The sequence below is a fragment of the Anopheles gambiae genome, chromosome 3, assembly GCF_943734735.2.
Source record: "Anopheles gambiae chromosome 3, idAnoGambNW_F1_1, whole genome shotgun sequence".
Taxonomy (NCBI): Eukaryota; Metazoa; Arthropoda; class Insecta; order Diptera; family Culicidae; genus Anopheles; species Anopheles gambiae.
In genome coordinates this window covers 29,797,654-29,825,220 of record NC_064602.1, presented here as the reverse complement: position 1 = coordinate 29,825,220, position 27,567 = coordinate 29,797,654, and positions in this window count along the sequence as shown.

The window sequence follows — 27,567 nt, the reverse complement described above, 5'->3', positions numbered from 1 at the left end:
CACGTGTACGGTACACTAATGAAAGTGCAAATACAAATTAATTTCAATCACTGTTTCCAAAACCAGGCTGAGAAGCAAACATCCGAGCCTGACGGGCGCGTTTCTAGAATAGTGTTGCGAATTGAGCAATTAATTTGTACAAATGACTACCACAAGTAAGATTCGGGCTTGAAGAACGGTCGTTACACCGTGTGTGTTGTAGCAGTTGGAGCCAAGTATCTCACTTCATCCAAACCAAAGCCAAAGTATACCTTTACCCGATTTAAAACGGTTTTACACCAGCACTTCGCTATCCCATAAGACCCAAATTCCTTTGCAACCGTAAAGCAGTTGTGGGAATTTTCCCATTTTTGAAACAATTCCCCACACTCTCTGAGGTTCATTTAGACGGAAGATACTAATTAAAACTATACATTCGCTTTCCGTGTCTTGGCTTTCGTTGGTTGCCCTGGGGAGTGTTCAACTTTATACCATACTTTGTTATGTTCCGAACACGCTGCAGAGGAAGGAAATGGAAATAGTTCGTAGTTTGTATTTCTTTGATTGACTACGATTCTGTCCATCCATCGTTCATAACTGAACTTAAACTCTCTAAAGTAATCAAGTATGAAGGTGAACAAGGTTGGTTGATGTTTTGATAGACAATTAGTTTTTATAAAGACGATTTTAATCATACTTCAACTTTGCACAGTTATTTGCTCAAATGTTTGAAATCCAGTTAACTTTCGAAGCGATATATCTCTCTTTTTTTTTAATCTAGTCATTATCCTTTTAATTCTCTGGATATATGCTGTCATTCAATATGAAGCAGAAAAATTGCCAGAAAAAAAGTAAAACAATGTTTGATAAGTTACAGTTACAGTTACGCTATCCTGGTTAATCTATTATTCATTATTTCATTAAAATATTGGCTGATATTATTGAATCCGTTCGTAGCGGCGGTGTACGTCCCGACACTCGTTTTCCTAACGTACTAGATGGTTGCTACAGTTATTCAACGCGGCGTTGTAGGAGCGGGCACAAGAAATGTGTTGCCATGCCTAGAATTTCATGTGAGCGCCGTACGTTCCCGCTACGAACGGATTCAATAATACCAGACATTATTTAAACATTACTGCATGTTTTGTACTCATGTCAAGTTTTAAATATTAAACTCAACACAATGTTTAAATTTTAAAAGCTCAACTGGAAAAATGGCACACAAACGGCTCTATTATTAGTTCACATCTTACTTGACAGTATGCTTCAAATTTGCATAAAATATTCGCCACCCCAAACCAGCATGACAGCAAGAGTAACAACATACTCTCTCTTGTCACGACATGAACAGTTGGTAAGGTATGAAATAATAATTAGAAACACGCACCTCTCATATTACCTCTACTATTCGTCTACTGTTCTTCATACTTTGTTCTCACTCTATTCCTTTCATTCTTTATTTCTCTCTCTCTCTGTTTACGCTTCTATCTAACGACTACACACAAAACAGAAACTCATTACTATGGTGGTGGAAATTGAATATTCCCTATCCGAACACGCAAAAGCTCGGTTTGTCACCCTTCTGCTCTTGTACGCTACCGGCGCTACGAGCTGTCGAGAGCATATATCTGTATGCAAAAATAAACTTGCCGCCACTCACCTGCACAACTTCGTACCTTACCAGCAACAGTCATAAAATGAACCAAACTTTCCAAATTTAATAAACAAAACAGTTATCATCGACAATCATCGCAGCTGATGATGGTGGCTGCGGTTGGCATCACAGTCCGCCCTCGGGACTCTTAATCCTGCCTCCACAACAGAGTCCATACGGATATGTGCAGCGTATGAATGGCGTGCTGTTGCCTCTCTAGAAACTGCCCTCTTTTTTGTTGAGCCTTTTTTGCGTTGCGTTGGTCTCACACCGACGCTTTTACCTTTCGTAGTAGATAATAGACACTTTGTACCGCAGACTTAGGTCTTGACTTGTGCACACAGACTTGGAATAGACATTTCCCAGAAGCCGGAAATGGTCAGGACATTCGGTGTGCAAAAATAGAACTCATAAACTCATTTCCTTTCGTAGTCAGACACTGTTTCTGAGTACATTTTGACAGCTCGGCTAGAATGAAAAAGGTTACTTGCATGGGTTTTTGTGGGGGGGGGGGGGGGGAGGATTTACTCTGAGGGTGACAAAAACTCATCTGTTTCGGAAATGATATATCAACGAAAGAGATACAAATAGAAGCACTCCGGGGAACACCAACACTGAGCAAGGAGTATCAGAAAATGTAATGAAATTAATATTTCGGCTCAATACTTTGAAATCCTGAATTGCTTATATTCCTCTTCCAGTGTAAATACTCATCGCACCAATCAACAGATGGCATCAATCTACAAACAATCGATGCAAACAACATTTAATTTAATTATCAATTCAAACACCAAATACAAACCATCAGTAAACAGCACTTTTGCGATGAGCTTACCTTTGCTGTGTTAAACACTTTCTGTGAAGCCTGTTTTCCTTTCATATAATTTGTGTTGCGTCGAAACGGCTCATTTGTTATTGAGCTTACAGTCTTGTTTACAGAAAATAGCAAAGAACATTGAACGCAAATTAAACGAAACTCGAAGATTTTTGGTTTAAACATTCTTGCAACCAAACAGAACTATTGAAAATGCCTTGTTTTGATTCAGAAATCGATGGCAAAGGATTTGTCCGGAAGCTTTTTAAACTCTAGCAAGTATTCTTTTTCTTTACGGAAAATGCAGCCAAACAGTAGTTTTGCGGTAAACTACGTTTCAAAAGTAACGAATGCACTCTTTGAGATAAAGAGTGACCATGCAGTTCCAAGCCAAACATAACTTCCTGCTGAAGCGATCAATTTGAACATAGTTTATAATCCAATTAGGACACATATTTTGCCAACAAACTTGCCTGTAACTCTCACCCTATTTGCCGAAAGCTAGTTCGACAGAACTGGTAGGTGGTTTGACCGTTAAGCTTATCATCATTCCTTCCTTCCTGCCACTGGCAGACAGCCTGCTTTTGCCAACTCATCATTTCATATGTGTTTGACGTGGAAAACTGCCTCAAGCCAACGTTTGAGCTTTTGCCCGTTGATAACCCATCGATACCATACTGAGCGGATCTCAAAGGAACCTCACACATGACTTATCTTGTGAGTTTAATTTTCAAATATGGTCCAGATTGAAGACGTCCTGGAATCTAACAAATAGTCTTTGCCATTGGGAAACTATTTTGGTATGTATGATGATGACACAACTTTATATGATCGAAGTAAAACAGTCTCTTCACAAGCATTCATATCACAAAATTTGACAGGATGGTGTGTGTGGCTTGTAAATTTGTGTGGCATTATCTTCACTTGGGAAGAGTTGTACTAATCAAGTTGTTAATTTTTTATACTTATTGCTAAAGCTTTTACGAGCACTAAACACACTTGTGAACTGAACGAATCTTCTTTTTGTAGCCTCGTAGCCAGGATACAAAATCCCAAAACCAGGAACATTTCTTACAGTATCACTACCCTATTCGAACATGTTCTTCTATGCCGACCGATCGATTTCAAATCACAAAGCCTCGAACGACGCGTGCTTTCAAACAACCTCACACCCACTACCTTTTCTTTATCACCAGGATCGAAATCGGAAACCAATGGCATAACTTGGGCATCCAAAGCATAGTTTGCCGTTGACAGAATGTTCCACAGAATGCCTCAACAATGACACGAGTAAGCTCCGCCGTTCCGTCAGAAATTGCTACAGCTTTCCGTGCCCAGTTTCTCATATCCATTCGAATGCTTGTCATACCAGTGTCCATGTTCTCCGTCTGACATTACCACAAAGCGCTTCCCAACAAACGATTTCCGTCTTAACGCGTCAATAACATGGTACGCCAAAATTAAGCTGAAACTAGGTACAACAAACTTCCGGTCGAATAGTTCCCCACTTCCATCAAACTGAGACTGTCATCATCCAGCAAACTATGCAACCAAGTTGATTGCTCGCAATGTGCACACGTTCTACTCGATCTAAGCATCCTGGAACACGTTTGGTGCTCATCGAATGTTCCGGTTTACACAAGCCATAACGACCCGAGAGCCCCAGGAAACAAGTGGGTCCAACAGTGTCACATACGCTTGATTTATTCGTGATCAACAAATTTCGGCAATACTCGGTCCCAGATGAACCTTTACATAAACGAGTTTGATTCTGAGAAAAGAAGATGTTGCAGCCCAAAGGTGTATCGTTTTTTGACACTTTGATGCCATGTTGCCATACTTCATCGATAGTGTATCATCATGGGGAAGGATGGAAGCAGAGCGATTGTTTCGATGTTTTGGAAGTCAACACAAGCAAGTGAGCATCCCGTTACGATATCTTGTGGAAATAGATCACTGGATGTTTGAGGGTTGGAATGGATGCTCGTAACTATTATACATCAACATGTTCTATCTTTCCTATACATTCGGGCAATCGAGTTAAACCGTGTAGCTTATTAAATTGGGAGTGTGAAGATGATGTCAACTAACAACTTGTTTTAAAGAATTTAAAAGATTACAATGAACGCCCAAGAGTTTTATTAGAAAGTTGAAAGTCATATTTAAGAATCGTCATAAATCATAAAATACCTCTCACTTTAACGTAGTGAACAGTTTTTTAGAAAATTACTAATGCACATACCAAAGAGCTTATGCAAAAACTGTAGCAGTAACGTTTATTAAGCAACCTCACCGTGCCGAGAATACAAGCTCGTCTTCGCAAACTGCGTTGTAATACTGCCCACGAAACCGCAGCAAATCATGCGGAGAGTTTTGCACTACGCTCTCCAAATTAAAACAAATTGCCTATTAAGCTGCACCAACACATTGTCGGAGCCATCGCTTTATCGCTTGGTGACGTTTTTTTCCAGAAAGTGCAAAAATATTTCCGATGCATTGTGTGGGCAACCAACCCATTAATTTAATTTAATCAACCATTATCTTAACAGGCAGACGGCGTACTCACCACATTTTTGAGCTGACGGTAGCAATTTTTCATTTCCTTTCCAATGCTTTACTTCTGGCACGTGTGTGAGTGTCCGTGAGTGCATGTGCTTAAAAGAGAATAAGAATCGACGCTTCCCTACCTGCAACCTTCAATACATAAGTTTCTTCCTTAAGACCTCCCAGTAGCACAAGAATTGCGCAATCGATTGAAACCATCTACCCGTTCTGCTCCCCAACGAAAGGGTAGAGACAAGTCCGGAAACACGCACCACTAGCTCGGCATCGAAACCGCTTCCAGATCACATTTTCCGCCCAACGACGACGCTCGGTAACACTTTTCGGTGAGGAATAAATCATTACGTTTGCCATGCATTTTCTCAGGTAAGCTTCTAGGCGGGATAAAGCAAAACGGAAGCAGAAACACACTCTTGTATGCACGGCGGCGCCAGCATTCGATGGTGATAGTGTGCAATGAGTGTGGCTTCCATCCGCTACGCTTTAGCCATTTGGCGGAAAGCATTCTTTCCAATTCATTTGTTTTTATTACGACGGTGTAGCGAGCGGCAGAACATTGTAGCTTGTTCTCTTTTATTCCGGCGGAGGAATTTGTGGGATAATGCAATTCTCGCGACACGTTCCACTGCAGTCGCATGCCGTCAATAGCAACAAGTTCGGTGGAAAAGTGTTATCCTTGCAGCATTGTGGTATGGTTAGTGTAGCCTTTTAAAGCGTTGATGAATAGCTATTGCATGTGTTTGACTCAACACCTGATGTTGTGTGGGAAGGTAAGCTTTTTTCGATGAAAGATTTGCAGCAAGTACTGGAACGGATAGGATTTATCAGAAATTTGTTAATCCTTGTTTCCAAGAAAAGCAAACAGAGTTTTGCTACCATAATGAAGGCTGTTGTTCATAGTTGCATACAAACAAAAAGCTTCACTGTATAGTTTACATTTGACAGCTTACAAACCCGTACACTCAATCATTCGTTTTTCTTTTGCCGTTGTTGTATGCTTGGGAGAGTATGGGATTTATTTTTGAATTGTTTCGCTGTATAATCCTATTCAAACGGAGCTCCAAAGAACGTTTCACAAAATTGTGCTTCAACTACCACCAAGATGACCATTTCTTCACGCTACTGCAAACAACAAGAACCACCGAATAGTTTGGTGAGCTAAAGCTCACAAAATGTTAACATTAAGCTCCCCGAGCCAGGGAAAGGACTTAGTGAAAGAAGTTTTTGAGGCCATCAACACGTTTCTTTCCTGTGTGGCTATGTTGCGTTCTACTATTGTGTTCGTTGCTTCGTGCCTTGGTCCGAAACAAAAGGTCGTACAAACAAAATCCGGATAAGCTAATTGCACTGCACAGTGGGACATTAGGGTGATGGTGGATTGTTGAGAGTTTTAATCGCAGCTGAAACTTTTAACAAATTGCATAATCGTTTCATTTGCTGGCAGAAGATTCTTACTTTGGAACAAATTTTTAGTGTCATGTTGAGAATGTCAATGCGTAAATGAACAAGAAAAACATCATTATTAAATTATTACCTAGTTGAAGCTCATTAATATCATTTTCTCGCGTCTTATCATTCAGGCCATCAGCCAAATACGAGCCCAACACCCTTTCGGAAGGTTTCTTGGAAAATTGCTTGAAGTCAGTGAGTTTCCTCCAAACGATTCTAAGAATAAATCGTGCCTCAATAATATATATATATAATGATAATTCGGATTTAACCGGATTGCCACCAAAACAAACAATTAGCGCAGTACTTACTGAATTTGTGTTAAAATGTTTTGTGGGTTAATTGATGCAGAACAATGAAAGCAACTTGAACTGAGGGTAAAAGCGTTATCATGCTGCTTATCTCAAACAGCTTCATACTGTAGGAAGTACAAACGACAAACTCATTTCGATTTTAAATTGCTCGTAACACACAACACACGGAATTTAAGCATGAAAGCTGTAAACCGCGATCATCAATTATCAATTCAATTTTGTATGAATAGAATATACGAACAAAAAATCATCATTGCCTCAATTCAATTGATGCTTTATGGACACCATGTTAAGCGAACACAATCCAATCTCGCGACCCAGGGCATACACTGATAAATCATGTCACCCTTGAAAGTGCAACCGCTCAAATTAATCGTATGTATGATTGCTTTGCATTCAACAAAAACCCCGTAAAAGGACATTTCACCTTATTCACGCACATATTTGACCAATACATTTGACTCTTTACTGAGAGTAAACCAAAATAAACGAACATGACTGTATCGATCTTTGCCCTGCAAAATTGATACGATGCAACGAGGTCAAAAGCTTATGCCTTCCTTCTGTGAACATAACAAGAACGTGTGTCTGTCACGGGAGAAAAATGGTATTAAAATCACGTTGATATTGAACAGTTTTATCACTCGTTTTCCACTTTGTCTCCATGCGATAACCATCGTTTACTCTTACCGTGCAGCATCAATCCTGCATGACGTTTTTATTCGATTGCTTTGCATCCATTTCCAATCGGTTCGTGGGATGTCTACAGTAGCAAAAAGGTTTTTTTTTAATAAAGCACTTTTCATTTTGTTTCTTTTTTGTATAGCTACATTATAACTTGCGCACGATTTCTGTGTTGCATTATATTATTTTTCTCGTTGTGTCGTTTGCCACAAAAAAACAGCATCAACAGACCACAGAATGTGCGAAATAGCCAAAACATTATAGGTGAGATGTACAACCTTGGCCATTATTTTCATTATCACCATCCCTACCTTTCGTCTTGGGCGGGAATGCGTTCTGGAAACGGTAATTGAATAATCCCATTGGATTAAAATTGTGCAGGTAAAATGGAGCGAGCCATACGATGTAATCGGGTATGTTTGCACTACACGGTGTGCAATAACGTGTCCATGTATGTGGAATCTGAAGCATGAGATAATATATCAATTTGTAAAAAGTATTTTGAATACTTCAGGTCAAGCACGGAAGTAAGTGTTGGGAATTCAATAACAATGATGTCTTTAATGAAAATGAGAAGGAAGCAAACATGCAAACAAAATTGAAATTTACATTGTAGCTATCTGATCCAAACGAATGGCGAAAAAAGGTTTCATGAACGAAAGCAAAACTAAATATAAGAGAAGTTCCAACAACATAAGGGATGATCGTTCAGGGCCTTGGATAACTATAGGCGCGGATCTAACATGAATGTCTGAATCGGATCTTCTTTTAATTTTGTTTTTATTAAACTGAACGCAATGGACGAGGAACAGAACACAACTACAATTGCTGGAACTTACAAAGAGGCCGCTTGGGGTTGAGAGTAAATGGTCCCTTGGAAATGATGATGGAAAATGATCATAGACCAACGATGTCACCGTTTCAACAAATGAAAATGCCTACGGACACAAGAAACAAGAATTGTTTGAACGAGCAGATAACTTCCCAAGCAACAAAATCAACATGCTGTTTCGCTCCCTCAGGAATGATAGTCTGTTGGGTAGAACGACAAAACATGTTGATTTGGGTTGTTGGTAAGCTTGTTCTGTGTTTGAAGATCGGAAAGGCTTGATTCAAACTCAGCAATCGTATCAAAGTAGTGAATACACCACACGTTGTAACGCTTGACAGAAAGTGCACCAGCACCATAATTGAAATTTACCGTTTTGTTACCGATGTTCTTTACCTTTCGCAGTTTGTAAAAGGCATACCTTTCCATTCCTTACGCAGTAACATCGTGCAAAGCGGAAAAATCAAAGAATCAAGCCCACGGTTGATCGAGCATCGTAGAACAGATTACTTTCGTCCGTGTCGTAAATTTTATTCTCGCTCGCTTCCAGTGGCTTGATGTGGACCTGGAATGCTATCACCATCACTCAGGCCCACCGAAGTAATGTACACTTCCAAGAAGGACCACTCTTACTATGTTATGGGTGGGTGTAGTGGAAGGACTGGGACTTTCAATTGATGACGTTACGACAAGAGAAAGAAAAAAGATACAAATTACAATTGGAATCTGTCGATTTCAGGAACTTGGAATACCGGAAAAGTCGTTTGATAAATGAGACACTTTTGCTTTTATTGACTTTTTGATAAAGGTTATAAAAAACTGTGTCATTTCCTGCGCTTTAAATACAAACTTTGCCGTTTGCTAGGTTTCATCAACGTGCTTGCTGCTCTATCTGATGCGTTGCTGAACTCACTCTCACTGAAGATCTAAAGAATGCACCTAATCTTGTGCTGCCTAATACAATTAGTTATTCATTTTGTTTAATCTTCCGGTTTTATTTCTCAGGACTAACAGGAGAGCACATTGCCCACGAACACGACGCCTAACAGTCAGCACAAAGTAGATGAACCTTTTCGGTATTAATTACTATCCTCAAACCCTCAAGCTAGTCAGTGCGAGTGTGCTAACCTTCCGGCGACGTTAAAGTTCTGAAGACGTACCCGAATTAAAGCAGACATTTCATTTACTTTCATTCGTTGTGCTGGACTGTGTCCTGGTGCTTTGGTCTCGGGATGTATTTGCGCTGAGCGAGTGAGCAATAATTTATTGTTGATATCAATCTCTCTTCCAGTGACTGCTTTCATGCTGTGGTCGTCGGTGCTCAGTTCTACTACCCCATTCTGTCCTCTGTTCATGAAAGGAAACAAAAAAGTCAATGAAAAGCGTCAATTTGGAAGTGGAAAAGTGTGAGGTGAGCTTATTGCAGCTGTGAAGCATAAATAAACACTGTCGGCGGACCAATTCGAGAGGTTTCACGATTGGCGTGAAGTGTGGCGGAGAACTAGTGAATTAGTTTCAATACTTACGCACACAGTTCTGTGTTGCATCGGGATGCAAGTTTGTGGTTTGTTTGTTTAAGTTTAATCTTATTTGAAAACCTGATAGCTTGTATACTTCATTTTGCATAAAATGACTAGGTATTTCACCAAGCAATTGTGTACAAAGGGGAATATTTTTGTCCCCACTTACATGCTGCCTGTAGGGGTGCCTTGGTACAATGATCCTGGCTGACAAATCGATACTCTAAAGGGGAATCTGGAACACATGCCATGTAAATAACAAGCTGGATGGATTTTTTATTTTCCTGATTTTGATTTCGGTTGAAGAGAGTAAGAACCAAACTTAGAAATTGGAAAATAATTCACAAAAAGCCCTTTAAACGTTGAGTTTTCGTTAATATGTCAACAAATTTCTCAAAATAAAATTAAACTTGCTTCAACATGCTATACAATCGCAATCCAATTTACTACAAACGTATTATATTCCACCAAATCCTATCCAAAATTAAAATCACTGCTTCATTAAGATTTAACACGAATTGACATTTGTCCGTGTGACCGAAAACACGAGAATCGTGCTAAAGGAAGAGAAAAAATACTCGCATAAACGCACATAACTGAGAACTGTGAAAAAGCCGTTCAAAATAATGACAGACCTAATCGCACATTGCCTGGCTCATTTCCAATCCAATTGATTCGATTTTAAATTGATATTTTATGTTTTCCATGGTCATGGCAGGGCTTTTCCTGGAAGAATGAGCGAGTGAAACCAGCAGGAAGGTAGGAGGTATCGAGCATCGAGGATGAAAGCGCACCGCATCCCATCACAACCCCAAAAGAGCCCACTTTGTGCTCAAAAGAGCCTGATGCTGTCGGGTGGGCTTGAATATTGGTGCAAATAGAAGCTATGGTCTTTATATTGTTCTGTCTATTGTGTTATTTTGTATGTAAGGGATTGTAAATGGATTGTGCCCAGGAACAATGCCAAAAGGCCCGGAGTTAATGCGTATATTCATTTGTATGCACAACAATCAAACTCAGATTACAATTGATGATCAAACCGTGGGATTTGTTTTAATTTGGATATACAGTATTTCACACCATTTCAATAAAAGGGAGAAAATGTAATCAAATACATGTGAATAATCAGAGGGGTGATTATTTTTGTTTTGATCAAGCACAATTGTATTGGTGCAAATTGTAATGAGTATTTATACCTTTGTGTGATTTTGTTTTTCCAACCTCAAATGAAAAGAATTGTTCCAAATGTGGTTTCATTTAATTGAATCGATATCCGCAATTAAATCTGTATACATCTCTGATTTCTATCTCTCATTTTAGGCTATTAGTAATTGCAAAAGGCCGTCAATCGCATTTCTACAATTGTAGTTTCGATTAAATATTTTCTGATTGATTCTATCATGACATTAAATAGATCATCAGTGTCAATCATAATTCAACCATGCAAACAACATTCAACCGCTTAAATCTTTAAAGCTGATAATATACTTCTTCTTGGTTTGTTTGGATTGGAAGCTTCATTTTTAAATTCTTTTTGGTATTTACTTCTCTTTCACATGTGTCGATTCGCATAAATTACTTTAAACGCGCACTTTGCTATACTCATATATAAAAGTCGTTTCTGCACCATTAAACCCAGCACGATCACGCCCCGGGCATGTCAAAACATTACACTACATTCCCCTGACCAAAAGCAAATAAAACCAAGCGCCTCCATCAAGCGCCATGCAGCGAAACATTGATTTAAAAATTAATAATATTTTTTAACGCTCAACATCGTTCCCCACATTACCTTTGGCCGCAATGTAATTGTGTTGCAAAATCAAATAAACATAACGCATGTGTTGCAGATCGTTTTGTGCGTTCCTCTCTCAGCCTCAACCAACGATTGTTTTTTTCCCAGGATTCCCGCTCATACGAGCACTAACATGTTTCCTTTGCGCACGGGCTGATCCCGGAGGCCGTAAACATAAATGAAGCGGTCGCTTTTTTATTTATTTAAATTACACATTTTGTGCCAGTTTATACGTGGAGCGAAGTTTGTTTGATACATGAAGCAGCTGTGAAAGGTTTGCAAATGATAACCATTACAATCGAACGGTACGAACCATTTAACCATCTGCTAGCACGAATGTGGCGTATGTGAGGGAAGTAAGAGGGTAAGAGGGGGTAAAGGTAAGAGCCAAAGAGCGGAAGAATGGCGGAAGTAAATCGTTGTTACTCAGCACAATGTTGTGAGGTTAATGGTGTAGATACGCGTTAACCTTCAATGTCGGTGAAAAAATTGCAACTTTCGCGACAGAGATAAGCGTTTATGGACGAGCTTTTGCAAGTATCGATTAAATGCAGTACTACAATAGGCTCTTCAAAAACAGGTATGAAGCGACAAGGTGCAGCAATATAACCTCTTTTATATTTTTTGAGCTCAATAGAGCACATAAACCAAGCGTTATTCTTCTACTCATATGTTTCAGATCGAAAACATACAGCACACTATCTTAAAATCATCGTCTTTGCATCCAAATATCGTTTAGGTACTTGATGTCACCCTGGGGAATGATAAAAAATCCCACAAAAAAAACATATTCCGATTCAGACGCTTCCTTTTATTCCGAAAAAATCCCTACCAATCAGAGTGAGGGCAGACTGGGAGACATACACGCACACATCCTCCATCCTCGTAACATGCACGACAACGAACAGAGCGGAACAGGAAAAAAATCTTGTCTGCTTCTTATCGCTTACTGTCATTTTCATTTGCCTCGGATCCATCCTCCGCAGGCCAGGGCCATCAAATTGGAACACAATCAACCGAAGGCTTGTTTGTTTGTGCGTGATGTGGTTCGTTGTTTCTTTCACTGTTCAACTCGTATGAGAAGTTGTCTTCATATGAGGCTTATACTGAGCCTGGACAGTGTACATATTTTTGATTTTTTGTTGAGCAGGATTTTACATTGCTGGCTGATGTTTGGAGCCTAAAATAACGTTCACATTCTAGTTTTTTCTTGACCCTTTTTTCGCCATTACTACAATATCATTACAATTTTAACAAATTCCAACGAGGATTTGTTTAGAATTAAAAAAAACTCTAGTCACGCAAAAACTATCTCCAACTTGGGGAACTTACCCTGATTTGCATCATTTCCACAAACTGGGCTTTCCCGCAAACTTTCCACACCAATTAAAATGCCTTCAACTCGTAGACCAAATAGACGAAAGCACGAATACACCATGAAAGTGTAAGTGTTTTTTGCTGTTTTTAAATTGGGCCCTCCAGCCTAGAGAAGCCTTTACTCGGGCACCGTACGTCATCCACAAAATTAACCACTTCAATTTTCCAACAAATTTTGCATTCCAATGAATGACGAATTCAAAATTATTCAAATGAAAGTAATGGTTTCCGTTTCGGCATTTCGTTTCGTACGCACAGCCGCCCTGTAAAGTAGGGTGATCGTTCTTTACCCTCGGCTCGTCAAGTGTACCGTGCACTATCTTCAAAAGCGCCCATCGATAGCGTCCACCATCATCATCCCTTTTTGGTGTGCCTGAGCTCTGCTAATGACCGACCGCTTTGATGCGAGCGCGAGCTTATACTGCTTCGGACATTCTTCGGACGCAAACGTGACGCATACTGGAAAACGCTTAGCAAAATATACCCCGCTTAATATTGCAAACGGCCGATGGCGAATGATAGCGGTGCCAGAGCGGTCACGAAGCAACCGAGTGGACGTTGATTGACGTTGACGAATCGTTGAAATGATTTACTTGCTGACCTTCTGACCTTTGCAATGCTGTGGGCCAGAAACCGGAATCGTATTTAGAATAATTACGCATCTTCTGCTGCTCACTGCCACGCGGGTTGTTTTGATTATCGGCGAAGCTTACGGAAGCACTCATTAGCGAAAGCGAAACGGTGTCAGTGTGATGAGTGTGACTGAGCAGGGAGGTAATTTAGATTTTGGGAGCGAATTTTGCCACCAACACGCACAAATATTCACAGCATTATGCTTAAAACAATAGCCAGCCTGGATTCTTCAAAAACATAATTTATATTAAGGTAGTTCAATAACCATTTCGATAGATATTTTGTAAAAATAGAACTCTGTTATTAAGCTTGCTCCTCACTTCATCGAGTAAACGTTCCCATGTGTTTTCTATCTTATAGGAACCAAACAAAATTAACACTTAGTTTGCACATAATGAGACGATAAACACGAATTAAATTCTTAGATGGAATTATCCTGAAATCAACATATTTTTCAACACAAAAAACCAACTAACACAAAAAACACTCAGGCAAATGCAATGCGTTAAATAAAAATGTACCTTTCTCCTGTCAATCACTGCTTAAAACGGTGCAAACACTCAATTCCGTAACACACGCTCAACACAACCAATCCACTCACAGATAATTACAAGCATTCGCAAAAAAATCGAAAGCAACACCTATCAAAACCGACACTACAACCCTTGCGCTTATTCGAAACGTTATTCGACTGTCACCGGATGCCTCCTCCAGGGTATGTCGAAGCGCAACATTTGAATGATTTATTGCATCGGCATGTCCGACGGCATCATGACAGTACATTCAAGCCCCGGAGACACACATGGTGCTGATGGTGCAACTAGCTGATACCACACGCAACATGCAGCAGATAACCCACCCTTGAAAACTGTCACACCGCTGACAGCATTCGTTCAACGTTCGAGCAGGAAATAGAATATCATGCATCATGCACAGCAGGAACGCGAAAGTGAAGTGAAAAAGGTTGAACAGCTCGACAACTAGTCCGATTCTAGGTGAGCGTTTTTGCAGTGTACCAACGAGTGAACTAACCTTACCTCACAGTTTTCTCCAACTACCCTCAAAGCCGCCCTGTGATGGATAATATTCTATGTTTCACCAACACAATCGATGGCAATCGCGGACTTCTAAAAAGAACCTCATTTCACTCAGTGCCAGTGTCAGACCAGAAGTCTCACTCCCGTTGAATTTCAATCTCACTCGCTGTACCTCCGTTGCATACATAAGCGAAATCTCCACACACACGCCCTTTTTACCTGTGCGTCATTGAGTTCGTGGTCATTGAATTTTACATTCACACCGGAAACTCATTAGTGGGTAACGGTCAATTTCTATGCTCCAGGCACACAAACATTTGCATCGACACTTCCGAAAAGTTAACTGAGAGCCTCAAATTTACGCTCGAACTCTATTGAATGTATAGAGAATGCTTTGAGGTAAAGCTGCCACATACTTACATAAACCCATAGCTGGAGTTCGTTTTCGTTGAATTTCACATCGACACGGCCGTGATGGTCAAAACCGATTGAAACTGTGAAAGGTTGGCTAACAATTTTCCAACCACGAATTTAAGTGGAACATAGCGAAGAGGTGTGCACAACCATTACGTATTCCACGACTCAATAATGTGGAGTTGTGTGAAAATACAATTATAGAATGCCAAAGTCACACCCACACGTGGACGCCTGAGGTACTGACAACTGCATTGATAATTGTGCGTTTTAGAATAATACGGCTGTGTATGATGATATGTACCTTTGTATAATATTCTCCGATAAATTTCAAACCGTAAGCAGACAATACAATATTGTAAACAATCAACTCTCATTACCTTACACCAAACAAACTTTTGAGACGATTTTCCGACCCATCTTCGAAAACAACAGAGGATTGCTTTGCCACACAATAATTACCTCACTAGTAGACTCATCCAGTTCGATAGTAAGCGCTTAGGCAATCGGTTTCCCAGCCATGATATGCAAAGCACGAACCGTCAAAGCAACGATACGCTACCAACCCTGAGAACGGCTTTCATTGCAGTGTAGCTAATTAAATTTGGTAATATCGCGTCAACATCATCTCTTTGAAATGCCTCGAGATTGTGTGCTAAGCCCCAACTGATGATAGACCGGAGTTAAGTCACCAAGAAACACAATGAGAATGACTAGCAAACACATGACACGAACTTCACGCAATCTTCTCACCGGCACTATCGTGGCAAGCTTGAATGATTAAATTGTTAAGTTTAAAATACCTTTTCATGTGACGTTCATGATAATAAACGTACTTTCACGGTGGATCTGCAGTGAATGGTTATCATACAGAGTGCTACAAGATGACATGCTTGTATACCGTTAAAATCTTTGAGCTACTGCTAAAGGAAGCTGCTTAACAATCGCATGCTATCGCAAGAACACAAGGGTGATTGGCTTTACAACATGTGCGATGCAACAATAAAATGCAAGTCCTTGATTGAGATACAACCTTTCTAGGAACACACCTGGCCCATAATCAATCAGAATTAAGTCTGACTTTTATGGTTTCTTTCGTTTGTTAAATTCTCCCACACTTTCACACTGCTAAAGACAAAGAGTCATCTCATTTGTACAACTCCATGCCCAACGCACAGCAGGGCAGTAAGGTACAGGTGACTGGCACCACAATAAACAGAACACAAAATTGGCACATTTCTGTAACTGAATAATCTGATTACAAACACACACCTGGCTAGCACCCACCCTGGGGGGTTGGACTGTTTAAAAGCATTTTCTCGTCCACTCTACACGAAATCCCTTTGCGGAAAGAACCCTGCCATGCTGTGAGCGATGGGATATTCTACTTGTTTGTTGTTTTCCTCATCAACTCAACACCTCCCACTCGTTTCCATCTTCCTCAGATATTTCACAAGATCGCGCTACTAAAGGTAGATTTAGCAGCCATATCCATACACTTCAAGTTTTGACTCTTGTCTGAAGGTGTTGTGTAAAATATGATGCTAAAAAATGGACCACTACCAGCAAATCAAATCATACCTTCCGAGAAGTGCTCACTGGATCCTATATTGTGGGTGTTTGGAGCGGCAAAAAACCAGTTCAGGAGCATTCAAATTATCATGCTCCGATGGCAGGGCAGTAGCAATTGTGCACACGTGTACCTGATAAGCAATTCAGATCGATGCAAATTAAGCTGACCTTCCAACCGGCTGGATTGAACTGGAGATGGGTTTAGTTGCTGAACGTTACGCTCTAGCTGATAATGCCACGTACGAATGATTTTTCGCTAAAATTCAGTGAGCATTATGCTTTTAATTGCTGTATTGTAGCTTGTATAATTTGGTGAGTACATGACTTATAAGTTGCCATTCCAGGACTAGTTTTACTTAATTTTTACCCTTAACCCCTGAATTACTAGCACAGTGACAATCGGTAAAAGACATCAGACTCACAAGGTTTTCGTCCTTTATTACAACTCTAACCGAATGCGAGTTACTCCTCCACTGAGTAAAGCAGCTGATCAAAAGCTTTTTGGCAAATGAAACTTCTGCTTGATTTGCTGACGCTTGAATGTCCCGCATAATTACCTTCACTTCGACAGCACTGGACCGGTTCTTTATGGTGTTTCTACCAATCACTTTGACCTGCTTGTACAATACGTTACCATACATTTGTCTGATCATAACCATACCAAAGATCGGATTGGTTCGATAGTAAATTGTGACTTTTTTACGATTCAGCTGATGCTGCAATAATTATGGTCGTCATAACCGCATCATAAAGTATTCGCTATGAAACGAGAACAATCCGGCTGAAGGCCATTCGGTTGTTTTCGCTAACAGATGGAGATGAGTTAAAAGAAAAGCAAAAGGGAAAGCTCATGTTGCTGAGTCAGTAGATGACTTTGTTTCCATGGGGAGGATAATTAAGCGTCATAAAATTACAATAAAGCTGAATAAAAAAAATTAACATTCAATTGTAACAATGCCAATAATCATGCTTATCAACAGAATAACTGTACAAATCATCAAGTTATTTGTCCGTGTATATTATCCTCCCATCATGTGTGTAGAACATTCAAACTATGCAAAGCAAATTTTGTACATAAACAAACCACGTTATGAAATTATTCAATGATGCATAATAAAACACTCTCATTTGCATGCGAATTATCGTGTGCTTCTTTTTTGTTCGCCACGAAACAACTGTCATAAACTGTGAAAAGAATATGCAAGAATATGCTCTAAACCAGAATGCAACAATCACATACTCGTTTGGTAGTGAACAAAAGCACCAACCGACCGGCCGTAAAGCAAACATTTTATTAAGCCTAACATATGACTGTGCTAAGGCGCTAGAAGATATAGAGACCACGCCACACACGACCACTTTTGCCTGGACAGATCCTATCTTGGTGTGAGGAGTGCTTAATGAAAGAGAAAATTGCAAATCCTTTACTCAGGCTCAGTCGCAATGCAAACACCGAATGCAAACAAGAGACGGCCCAACGGCACGGCTCAAGATAGAAACGATTCCATTCGCCTTCTACTCGCTCACCGGATTACCAATCAGCCATTAACGAGCAAACACTGGCAGGGAAATTCGTCTCGTGAAAGAAGAACGGGATTAAGAGACGAATGTGCAAAATATGACCGATAAAGAGGGTTTTGACAAACATATTTGCTTTGAGTTTATAACAAATATATTTGCTTTGCATAAAAACATTTGGAACATCTTTAGTGAGTTTGGTTTAAACGCAAAATAATTTGATACAACTTTGGAAATCCTTTCAAGAAATATCACAACCACTCAAAAGTTACACAATCTCTTTCAAAATTTGTAAGAAATGTTTATGTGTTTGCCTATTTGCAATACACTAACAAACTGAAACCACAGATACGTACACATGCAAACCATACATTTCTATCAGAAAATCGATTGAAGGTTCGTGCTTTCCATTCCGATTCTAAATTCGTTTCCGATCCTTTCAGTTTGCGGAGTAACAGGGAAGCAGGATGAAATGTTCTGTTAAAGAGTCTGCCTGAACTTTTCTTTTCCTGTTCCATTTCCTGCCATTTAGACTCTCCTTTTGAGTGCCGGGTTACAGCTACAAATGGTTCTACAAACCGCAAACTGCACCTGAAGAAACGGAAAACGATCCTGACGCTATCTGATTGCATATGCTCCAGTTCCGGTTGCTCAGTCCGCTCATCGATTTTGGCTTCCATACGTCGTCTCTGCAAACATGCACTGGGATGGAGCAAGCAGAAGTTTTGCTCACTTGCATATTGATTCACACACATACAGTGCCCTAGGTGCCCTATAGTAAGTAGCATTAAACTTTGTTTGCATTTAAAGTTGTCTTTTGGCCCTGCAGTTTAGGTAAGAGTGAAGATTCTGTTCCTTTTAAACTCACTCTAAAAGAAAAAGACACTGTAAAAATAACCTGGAAGTTTTTTTTTTTAAATATAAATAACATTAAATTGAAATTTCCGAGCTTTTATGTCCTAGTCAAAGCTCCCGGTGACACAACATTCATCAAAAACATCAAAGACCCAGTCTTCTTTTTATTTCTCACTGAAGATGTCTGCTACGGTACAAAAGCTACGGTTTCAACAGCAACACGGTCGTATAAAGCGGTTTCAAGCGTGTCAATATTGACTATCCGTACGACACATCAACGGAAAATGATCGTGATTTCGTTTGAGTTGTGTTGTGTCATTTTAAAAGGATTTCCCCCTCAAGCACATATACCATCCACCTGTTTGTCAGTTTTCCTCATGGAGGGTAGGACAACAATGAGTCTATATTTCTTATTTTATGATCAGCTTTTGGTGTCGTTTGATGGAAAGTGATGTAGTTCATTGCTGCTGAAAGTTGAGCAAGTAACTCGTCACAATCGACATACAATTCCTTGTTAGACTTAAAGCCAAACCATTGCGTCTAAAATAAATATCTTCTCAATCATCACACGAGTGGCTCTCGAACGCGCAGTTTACGGATACAGAGTTAACCAACTCACTATTAGCAAATGATGATGATTTCCACAACAGTAAGAACCAAAGGCTTTGGAATGAGCAAATGTGCTCGCTGGGATCATAAATCTAGCGGTGCAGCACTTAGATAAATGACCTTTGCCAGCCGTAGGCCGTTTAATGATAAATCTCTTCACAGAACGTTCGTCATTGCTCTCCGCACAGATAGAGTGCCGATGTCTTGAAGCGTGTTTACCGTCACGTCAAATCGTCCCATCGAATGTTGCGGCTGTTAGCGTTTAACCACAAAAGGGGAGTCTTTTGAATGGTTTCGAAAATGATTTATGTCGTTTACTAGCTAACACTATACGGTTACACCCTTGCCACTCCAAACAATATGGATCAGCTTAATGGCTGTTCAAGTGAATCGATCGTGTGTGTATGTTTCTTTTTTGTTGCCACAATGTTATCGATGGAATTGAAAAAAGAAGAAGCAACCTAACACGAGCGGATTCGGAAGAAAAGCAAACGCAACACCGCTGCTCTCTACGCCTGGAGGGAAATGGGAATTCTTGAGAAGCAGTTCACCCTGACAACCCGCTGTGGGCAGGACTTATGAGCTTTGAGTAAACAGACCCATGCAGTAGACAGACCCATGGAAAGTTTCAAAAACATATTGTTGGCTTTCTGGTTTCTTGTGGAAACTATGGTTCTCCTTATTTTCTTCCTTTCCAGTGTTTCCTTGTTTGTTCTGCAAAACGGAAAGCCATAACATTTTTGTGATAGTTTTCGAAGTCGCTGAACAAGATAAAAAAACATGCCCCGAAATTCTAAACGCAATAGCATGTGCAAGAAAACGTCTTAAAAAATCATTTAAAAACAACTGACAGCTTGAACTGCTTAGTGACCTAAACACTAATGTAGCTACATACTTTATCATTTGTCATAGCTCCAACGACCCTTTCGAACCATTGCACCAGAATTAGTTTCTAATAGTTTGGGTGTTTGATAATGGCATCTATTGCAACCAACTGGCAGGCAGTCATCTGCCAAACTAATGTCCACTTCCTGAACGCTGGGTACCACATAGAAGCAGTACAGAGTGGTTGAGAAATAGAGCATTTAATGAATGGCTTGCTTCGGTCAATTAATTGGTCAATTAATAATGCTTATGTGTTTCTAAATTGCTGGAGGTCATTCATTGAAAGACTTCCCGGCAGCAAGAAATTGTGATATTTATCATGGATTTACCAGTCTTTTTGACACAAGGAGGTATATCCTGAAACTAGTTTCTTTATTTAATGACCTGTTCATTGAGAAATGATAATCATTGATGTACATGTTATAAATATTTATTTATGCTCATAAACCATCTTTTTCTTAGGCATGTGGTTCCTAAAATATGCAATGATATCAAACAACAAATTTATCGCCATTTGTCATTCAAGATATTGAAAGCTTAAATTTAAACACTGTAGCCTACTAAACTCAAACAAAAAACGATAACGGGGAAGTGTTGAGCGGGGTTAAGAAACATTTCTACTTTTTCTCATCTTCTTTTTATTGTATAGATTTCAGCTCCCACATATTTCCTGTTTTTTTCTCCTGGTGTATGCAATAGTGCGTAGTAATTGCCCATCGATCCAAGCGGTAGGAAAGCGATTCTGCTACAAATCAGCTTAAATGAGCTTATTCCCCCACACACATGCACTGCATAATTTACCCTTCACACAGAGCATCGCCATCAACCATCCCGACCAGCCTGGGCATTTGGCAGGAAGTTTATCGAAAAATCACTGAATCATAGGTAAGCAATAAAGTCTATCTTGATGTGGTCTCAGGAGGACGTGTCGGTCGGTTGAAGCACCTCAACAAATCATGAGTGATGTATTTGGGTAGATAAAATATGCCTCCACCTCTCGTTGCTATGAATTATTTTGAGAACGTGAATTATTCACCAACAATATCCCGGCCTGTCGATAGAGAAGCAAACATTATGCGACTACTGATTACTGGCAGTAAAAGTTGAGCAGCATTACAGTCTGGTTAGAATCACTTGGAAATCACATCAGGAAATATGTTGATGGAAATGCCGATAACCATAAGTCAGGTTGAAAACCTGGGCCCTTAATTCCGTTCAAAGCATTCCAAGGTTTATGGAAATGCTCTAACTCAGTTCAGCTTTAGTGAGCATTCACGTTTTATTCCATTCCTTTCTATCTCATGAATTCTGAGAAGAGCATGCAAAGCAAATCAGAACGGTTAAGCTTTTCGGCAAATAACAAATTAAACTCATCATCACCCCTGAAGTACTTTTATCGTCTATAATTTACTCCTCAAAATGGATAACTTTAAATCAAATGAAAAATCAACACGATTCTTAATCCAAGAATAATTGGTTTCGAGCAAAAACGGGCGCTCATGATTGGCTGTCCTTCCATCTCTTATAATGCACCGACATTTCACTCCATCAAACTATGAGTTTGTCTCATCTCCCGGCCCTGATTTCATTTTGCAGCCACCTCGTTCATTCCACCTGCCTTATGAGTAAGATTTCAGCAGTCCGCCTTTCTGTTTGACCACGACCACACGAACACAGCACAAACGCATTCGATATTCACAGCATGTACACAGTGATGTGTATAATTTTGCTGAAAAAGCTAAAGTCACTCATGATGCTGGGCTGGAATGGAATTTGCTGGCAAGACTCTAACCAGTATGCACAAGTCCAGTCTAAGCACGCTTGAGTTCATCGAACAGACAGTCCATTTTTGCCTTTGGAAGACGAGCCTACCGATTCAGATCTGGTTGGTAATATAATGCTTCTCATGTGAGCTTCCATGTGAGAGCATCATTTTGGGGTTTTCTTTGAATTGCTGGTCAATTTTGGTGCCGGTAAAGTTGGTCTGTCTTGCGGAACTATGGGAGCACCTTCCTGGATGAGATGGAAGTGAAGGTAATTTTTTCACTTAAAATTAAAAAAAGTTTGAATGGAAATTTTACTCTGCTTGAGGTGTCAGAATAATGAGGTTTAGTTGAAACCAAGTGAACTCTAAACTACATCAATCATTTTCATTAAGCTTCAAGCATCGAAACCACAAGTGCAGTAAGCTCGATCATCATAAACGAACTTTGATTTGAATGCACAACACGTTCTTTTACTCTTTCGACGAACTACGGAAGGTAATGTCTGGACTGCTTCATTTGCCTTCCACCGGAAGCAAAATACACCAAATGATATTGGCCTAGTAGTGGTAAACCCAATCAGCATCAAGTTGGTGAAGCTAAGACCACAATCATGTAAGATTTTTGATACAGTTTTTCAACTAGCGTGGGAAATATGGCGAACTATTTGTCGTGTTCCATGCAAGGTGAGCTGAATAAACCAATCTTGCATAACATTAAATGAGACAAATCAATATTTTCGATTCAAACTAGCACACTTCAACGTAAAAGTTTTTTCGCATTAAAAAAAAACATAATTAGAACTTTATCAAATACTTGATGATGGATTACGTTCGTTAATCAAGCAGCGATTTGTAATGCTATGTTATGATCACATGTTATTAACGTTTCAAGAGCATCGAAAAGTACTTTACTTGCACACAAAAAGCATCGTTCAAACAGGGATAGCAGAATGAAACAAAATAGTATAATCACTTTGATGTACACGACACTTCATTTTCCCGAAACGTCGATTTGATTTGATTTGATTTAGTTAAATAATATGGAATAATCGTTCAAAAAAAAAAATCTTTTATACTCAGAGAAGCCCTAGTTTGCAATTATTTCAGCAATTGTTAAGCAGCAAAGTCTGACTCCGTTTAACATGGAACGATATCAACCAACCCTTATCGCCCGCAGTGTACAGTGCGTGTAGAACAAGCCAAATTCAAATTATGTATCACACGCGCAATTAACGATAATGCTGGATGGTATCCAAATGTAGGGCAACCTGAAACTCCCTTTTGGTGCTTAAATAGAGATTAATGTATTGCAGTGGTGGTATATTTCCGTGGTACATTAGAGCAACTAGCCTCCGCAATATCTGGCAGCAAATAATCAACGCTAAATATCCCCTTTAAAAGCTGCCTGTCAGTCTCATAAACAACACATTAGCTTGAAGGGCAATCGTATCAAAAATAATAAAACTATAAAAAAAAATAATTTCTGTGACACACAAAAGCAATCCACTCCAGCTCTACCAGGTCACGGACACAATCCGGTGAGAGAATGCGAGAACGGCCAATTTATTCCGCCAACTGTATAAAATAATTTCACTCCTGTCACGTCAAACACGAAGCGGCCTACGCCAGATATCCTTTTTCTCGTTTTCCTGCCCTGCAATACCTTATTCAGCTGGTCAGCCGAATAAAAACTCCACTGGCGTTTAAAAAATATATGACACTCCAAAAAATAGCATGCTGTAGAAGGCTCAGTGCAAGATCTACATGTTGTTTGAGTACCCTCTCTAGAAAACATTTCCACTTTGCACCCAGTGTCTTCTCTATTAAACAACAAATCCAACGGATCTAAATCTCTCTCGCTTTCTTCACGGTTTAACGTTAAACTTAGGATTTTTCTGATTTTTTTCTATAAAGGTATATTTTTGTTGTGAAATTCCTTTTCTCGCTCGTGTTGCTTCAAACCGAGCATGAATTGGGCGACATTGTGAGGCATGCTGCTGTCATCAGCACCGCGCCACACCAATCTGTGGCCATTCATTTTCTCAAACAGCTTGGAGCGTGGGACGCCGACGACGATGGATCAAATGGCTGTTTGTACGAGTGTGTCTATGTGTCTCATGATTAGCGTCATTTATGGTTGGAAGAATCATCAAGGTTCCGTCTAGGACACAACGTCTACAGCCAGTGGCAGAACAGACAAAAACCATAGCTTAAATTTACTTTCTAGAGTGCTTAAAGTGTTTTATTAGTAAAAGAATCTCAACCCAGTAGACTAGTTAACGTTCTTTTATCTCGAGTCGATCGATTTTCCCTTGATTAAATACATTCCAATCGCAACGCGTGCACCAGTTTCGGGGTCAACTGGTTCCGTACTGCACCATTTGACTTCTCCTTGTAATGAACGAGAGTCGCAAGCACGGTCAGATTTACGAAGTGCATTGGGTACGGGAAACAGTTTCCGGTCTTTTGAACAGCTCATCGAACTGATGATTTAGCCTATCAGCTCCCAGGAGATCGGGGAAAACGGTGCCATATTATCAAAAGCGCTAGTATTTCTACCTGCCGATACAGACGTTCAATATCCACTTCCTTGGCACACTGTTGGCTTCTTTCGGTCAATTCCATTGGGCCTTGTAAATCACAAACCCCCAGGTGAATATGTGGGCAAGAAAAATAATGCTGCGAAAAAGGATCTCTCAGCGGCAGCGCACAGATTGCTTTTCCGTTAAAGTACGGCTTCCAATGGACGCAAGCCGAGAAATTCATTCACACCAATCCTCATTTCCTACTGACCTGTTTCGATTGCAGAGGTTCTTCGCTTCGTTCTACGCTTCCAAACACTTCCACTATCTTTTCAGCACACACTCTTAGACAAACTTGCACAAACACCTACTGGAAAGAAACTATTTGCTTCGAATCGTTCTTACCGCAATGCATCATGGCCAGCTGGGCTTGATAAGCTTTGTTTGCGTTTCCTGGCAGCTGTCCGATGCCATTCGGGTGTGAGTGTGTCTCGTTCACTACACTCCTTTCTTCTCTTCGTCTGAACCATCCATTCCTCTGGTCCTGTACCCGATCAAACAACTTCAATGTCGATTTCGATTGAGTCTATCCTTTCAAAACATTGAAAATGTGTTCCTCAAACCGATTGCACCAAGTCGATCCAGTAGTAGCAGCATCAGCTAGTGGCAGGTGCTCGTTATTGTTGAGGATTTGTGGTCAATAAGCAGCTGTGCAGCTGGGAAGAATTCTGATTTCATACCCGTTGCACTGATTGCTTTGTGGACAACTTTGTGGATGGCACAGATGGGGAATGCAATTACAAACTGCACTATTTGCATTTATACTCAAGTAAATTGCATGACGATTCCAGGCCACTCTACACCTGTTGCTGGTGGAGGTAAAGTTTGGGTAAAATATTTCAAAACTAAAACAAAATTTCCTTTTTTCTTACAAAGTTAACACAATTGTTGTGTTGGACAAGTGAGCTTTAACATGAATGTATCTAATTTGCTGACATAAAGGTAACTTCCAGCATCCGGGCAAACACACTCAAACATACACAGATATTCCTCCATTACATATTCATATTTAAACACCAGAACCAGCACTGTACGCAAATCATATCCAAATTCACTGCTACTCCAGAATGATTAGGTCAGTTTATGACAGCAAAAACAAATGGAAAGGAAAGAAAGAACCTACAACGCTCCACACAGCTCCATCATACAGGGTAAATTGAGTTCCAGTTGCTGTAATTGCCGGATCATGGTGGCTTATGTCTGATGCATGTTGGACATTAATAATTCTACTAGAACAGAGGATTGTGCCCTTGACAGTTTGCTAACACCTCTTGAACGTTTTACAATCTTAAATAGTAAAGTACATCGAAAAGTTATTAATGTTTTCTATTTTATTGTCTTGAATTTAATGTATTTAAAATAAAATTCGTGAAAACCAATTGCCTTTACAACGTTTACTTTATGAATATTCACGCTATAAAACACAAATATCAGAAAAAACTTCAGAATGGTACTGATAGAGACAGACTGTTCTGTGTATGCAAAAGCAGTTAGACAATCGCACCGAAAGCGGTGTAACAAAGGTTCAGCTGTGGAATAAATTTCAATTTTCAATTTCCTTCAATCCATCCACTATTACTAACCGAGTGCACATCCTTTTCTCTCCTTGTTTGGATGACGATGTACGAAGGAGGTAACAATTGTAGCTATTTGAATAATGCAGCTCCGCCGGAAGGTGAAACCGAAAAAGCAAACAACCGGGAACATATTTTCTAACACCCAACCTTGCTTCAAAAAGGAAGCAAAAAGAAATAAAAATAGTACAGTTTGTAAACTGGACAAAAACAACGACTATTTGTCTTTCAAGCAAGGATCTCAAACACTCGACAAAACATGAATAATGTATGGAACACTGAACAAGCTGCTGAATAAATTTGTTATACATGGAATAGAATAATGTTTTAAATTGAAATGGTTTGTTTCTTGCATTTATAACATTGTTTATGGCTCTTTCCAATTTCAACAGAGGCTAGTTATATTCAATGAAGGTATTACTTGTTTCAAACTATTATAGCCTAATCTGCTCTTCCAATGCTCTTTTGAGTTGATTTCATGCCCATAAAACACGACACAGAAACTCGAACTAAACTAATTCATTGTACGGGACATTAATGACGTCACGGGGGAACTATGCGTTGAGTACAATGGACTTGCTCGAACGAGCATTTAATAGTGTTGGATTTTGAGAAAGGCAAAACACACCCGTAAGTTAGGCAATGAAATAACAACGCCCATGCATAGGCAACACGCATTTCATGTATTTTCCCCTTTAGACAGAAATCCCATTTAAACCAGTTCAAACAGAATCCAGGTGGATCCAGGTGGGCAATAGTGCCAACGCAACAAGAATTAAACAAGAAATTGTATGTATCGCTAACGGAGCATGTAGGCTCCCCAGAAATGACCAACAAATGGAATTAGAATTCCAGTGTAATTTACTTAGTTCTTCCTCCAAGTTTTTGTGAGCATTGCTCTTCTTAGGAAATTCGATTCTCATTACGAGTGGCAAGATCTCTTTGATAAATTCCGTTGTTAGATAGGCGGAAGTTTGCATCGGGGTGCCAGTCTTTTTCAAGACTTTGGCTCGGGAGTATTGCTCCCCTTTCTAATGCAGTCCACGAGACGGAGTAGGCCGTTAAAACCTACAAATAGTTACATATTATTTAGTCAACAGAACACTCTATTTCAGGTTAACTTTTCTTGTCCCAATCTTTTCAAAG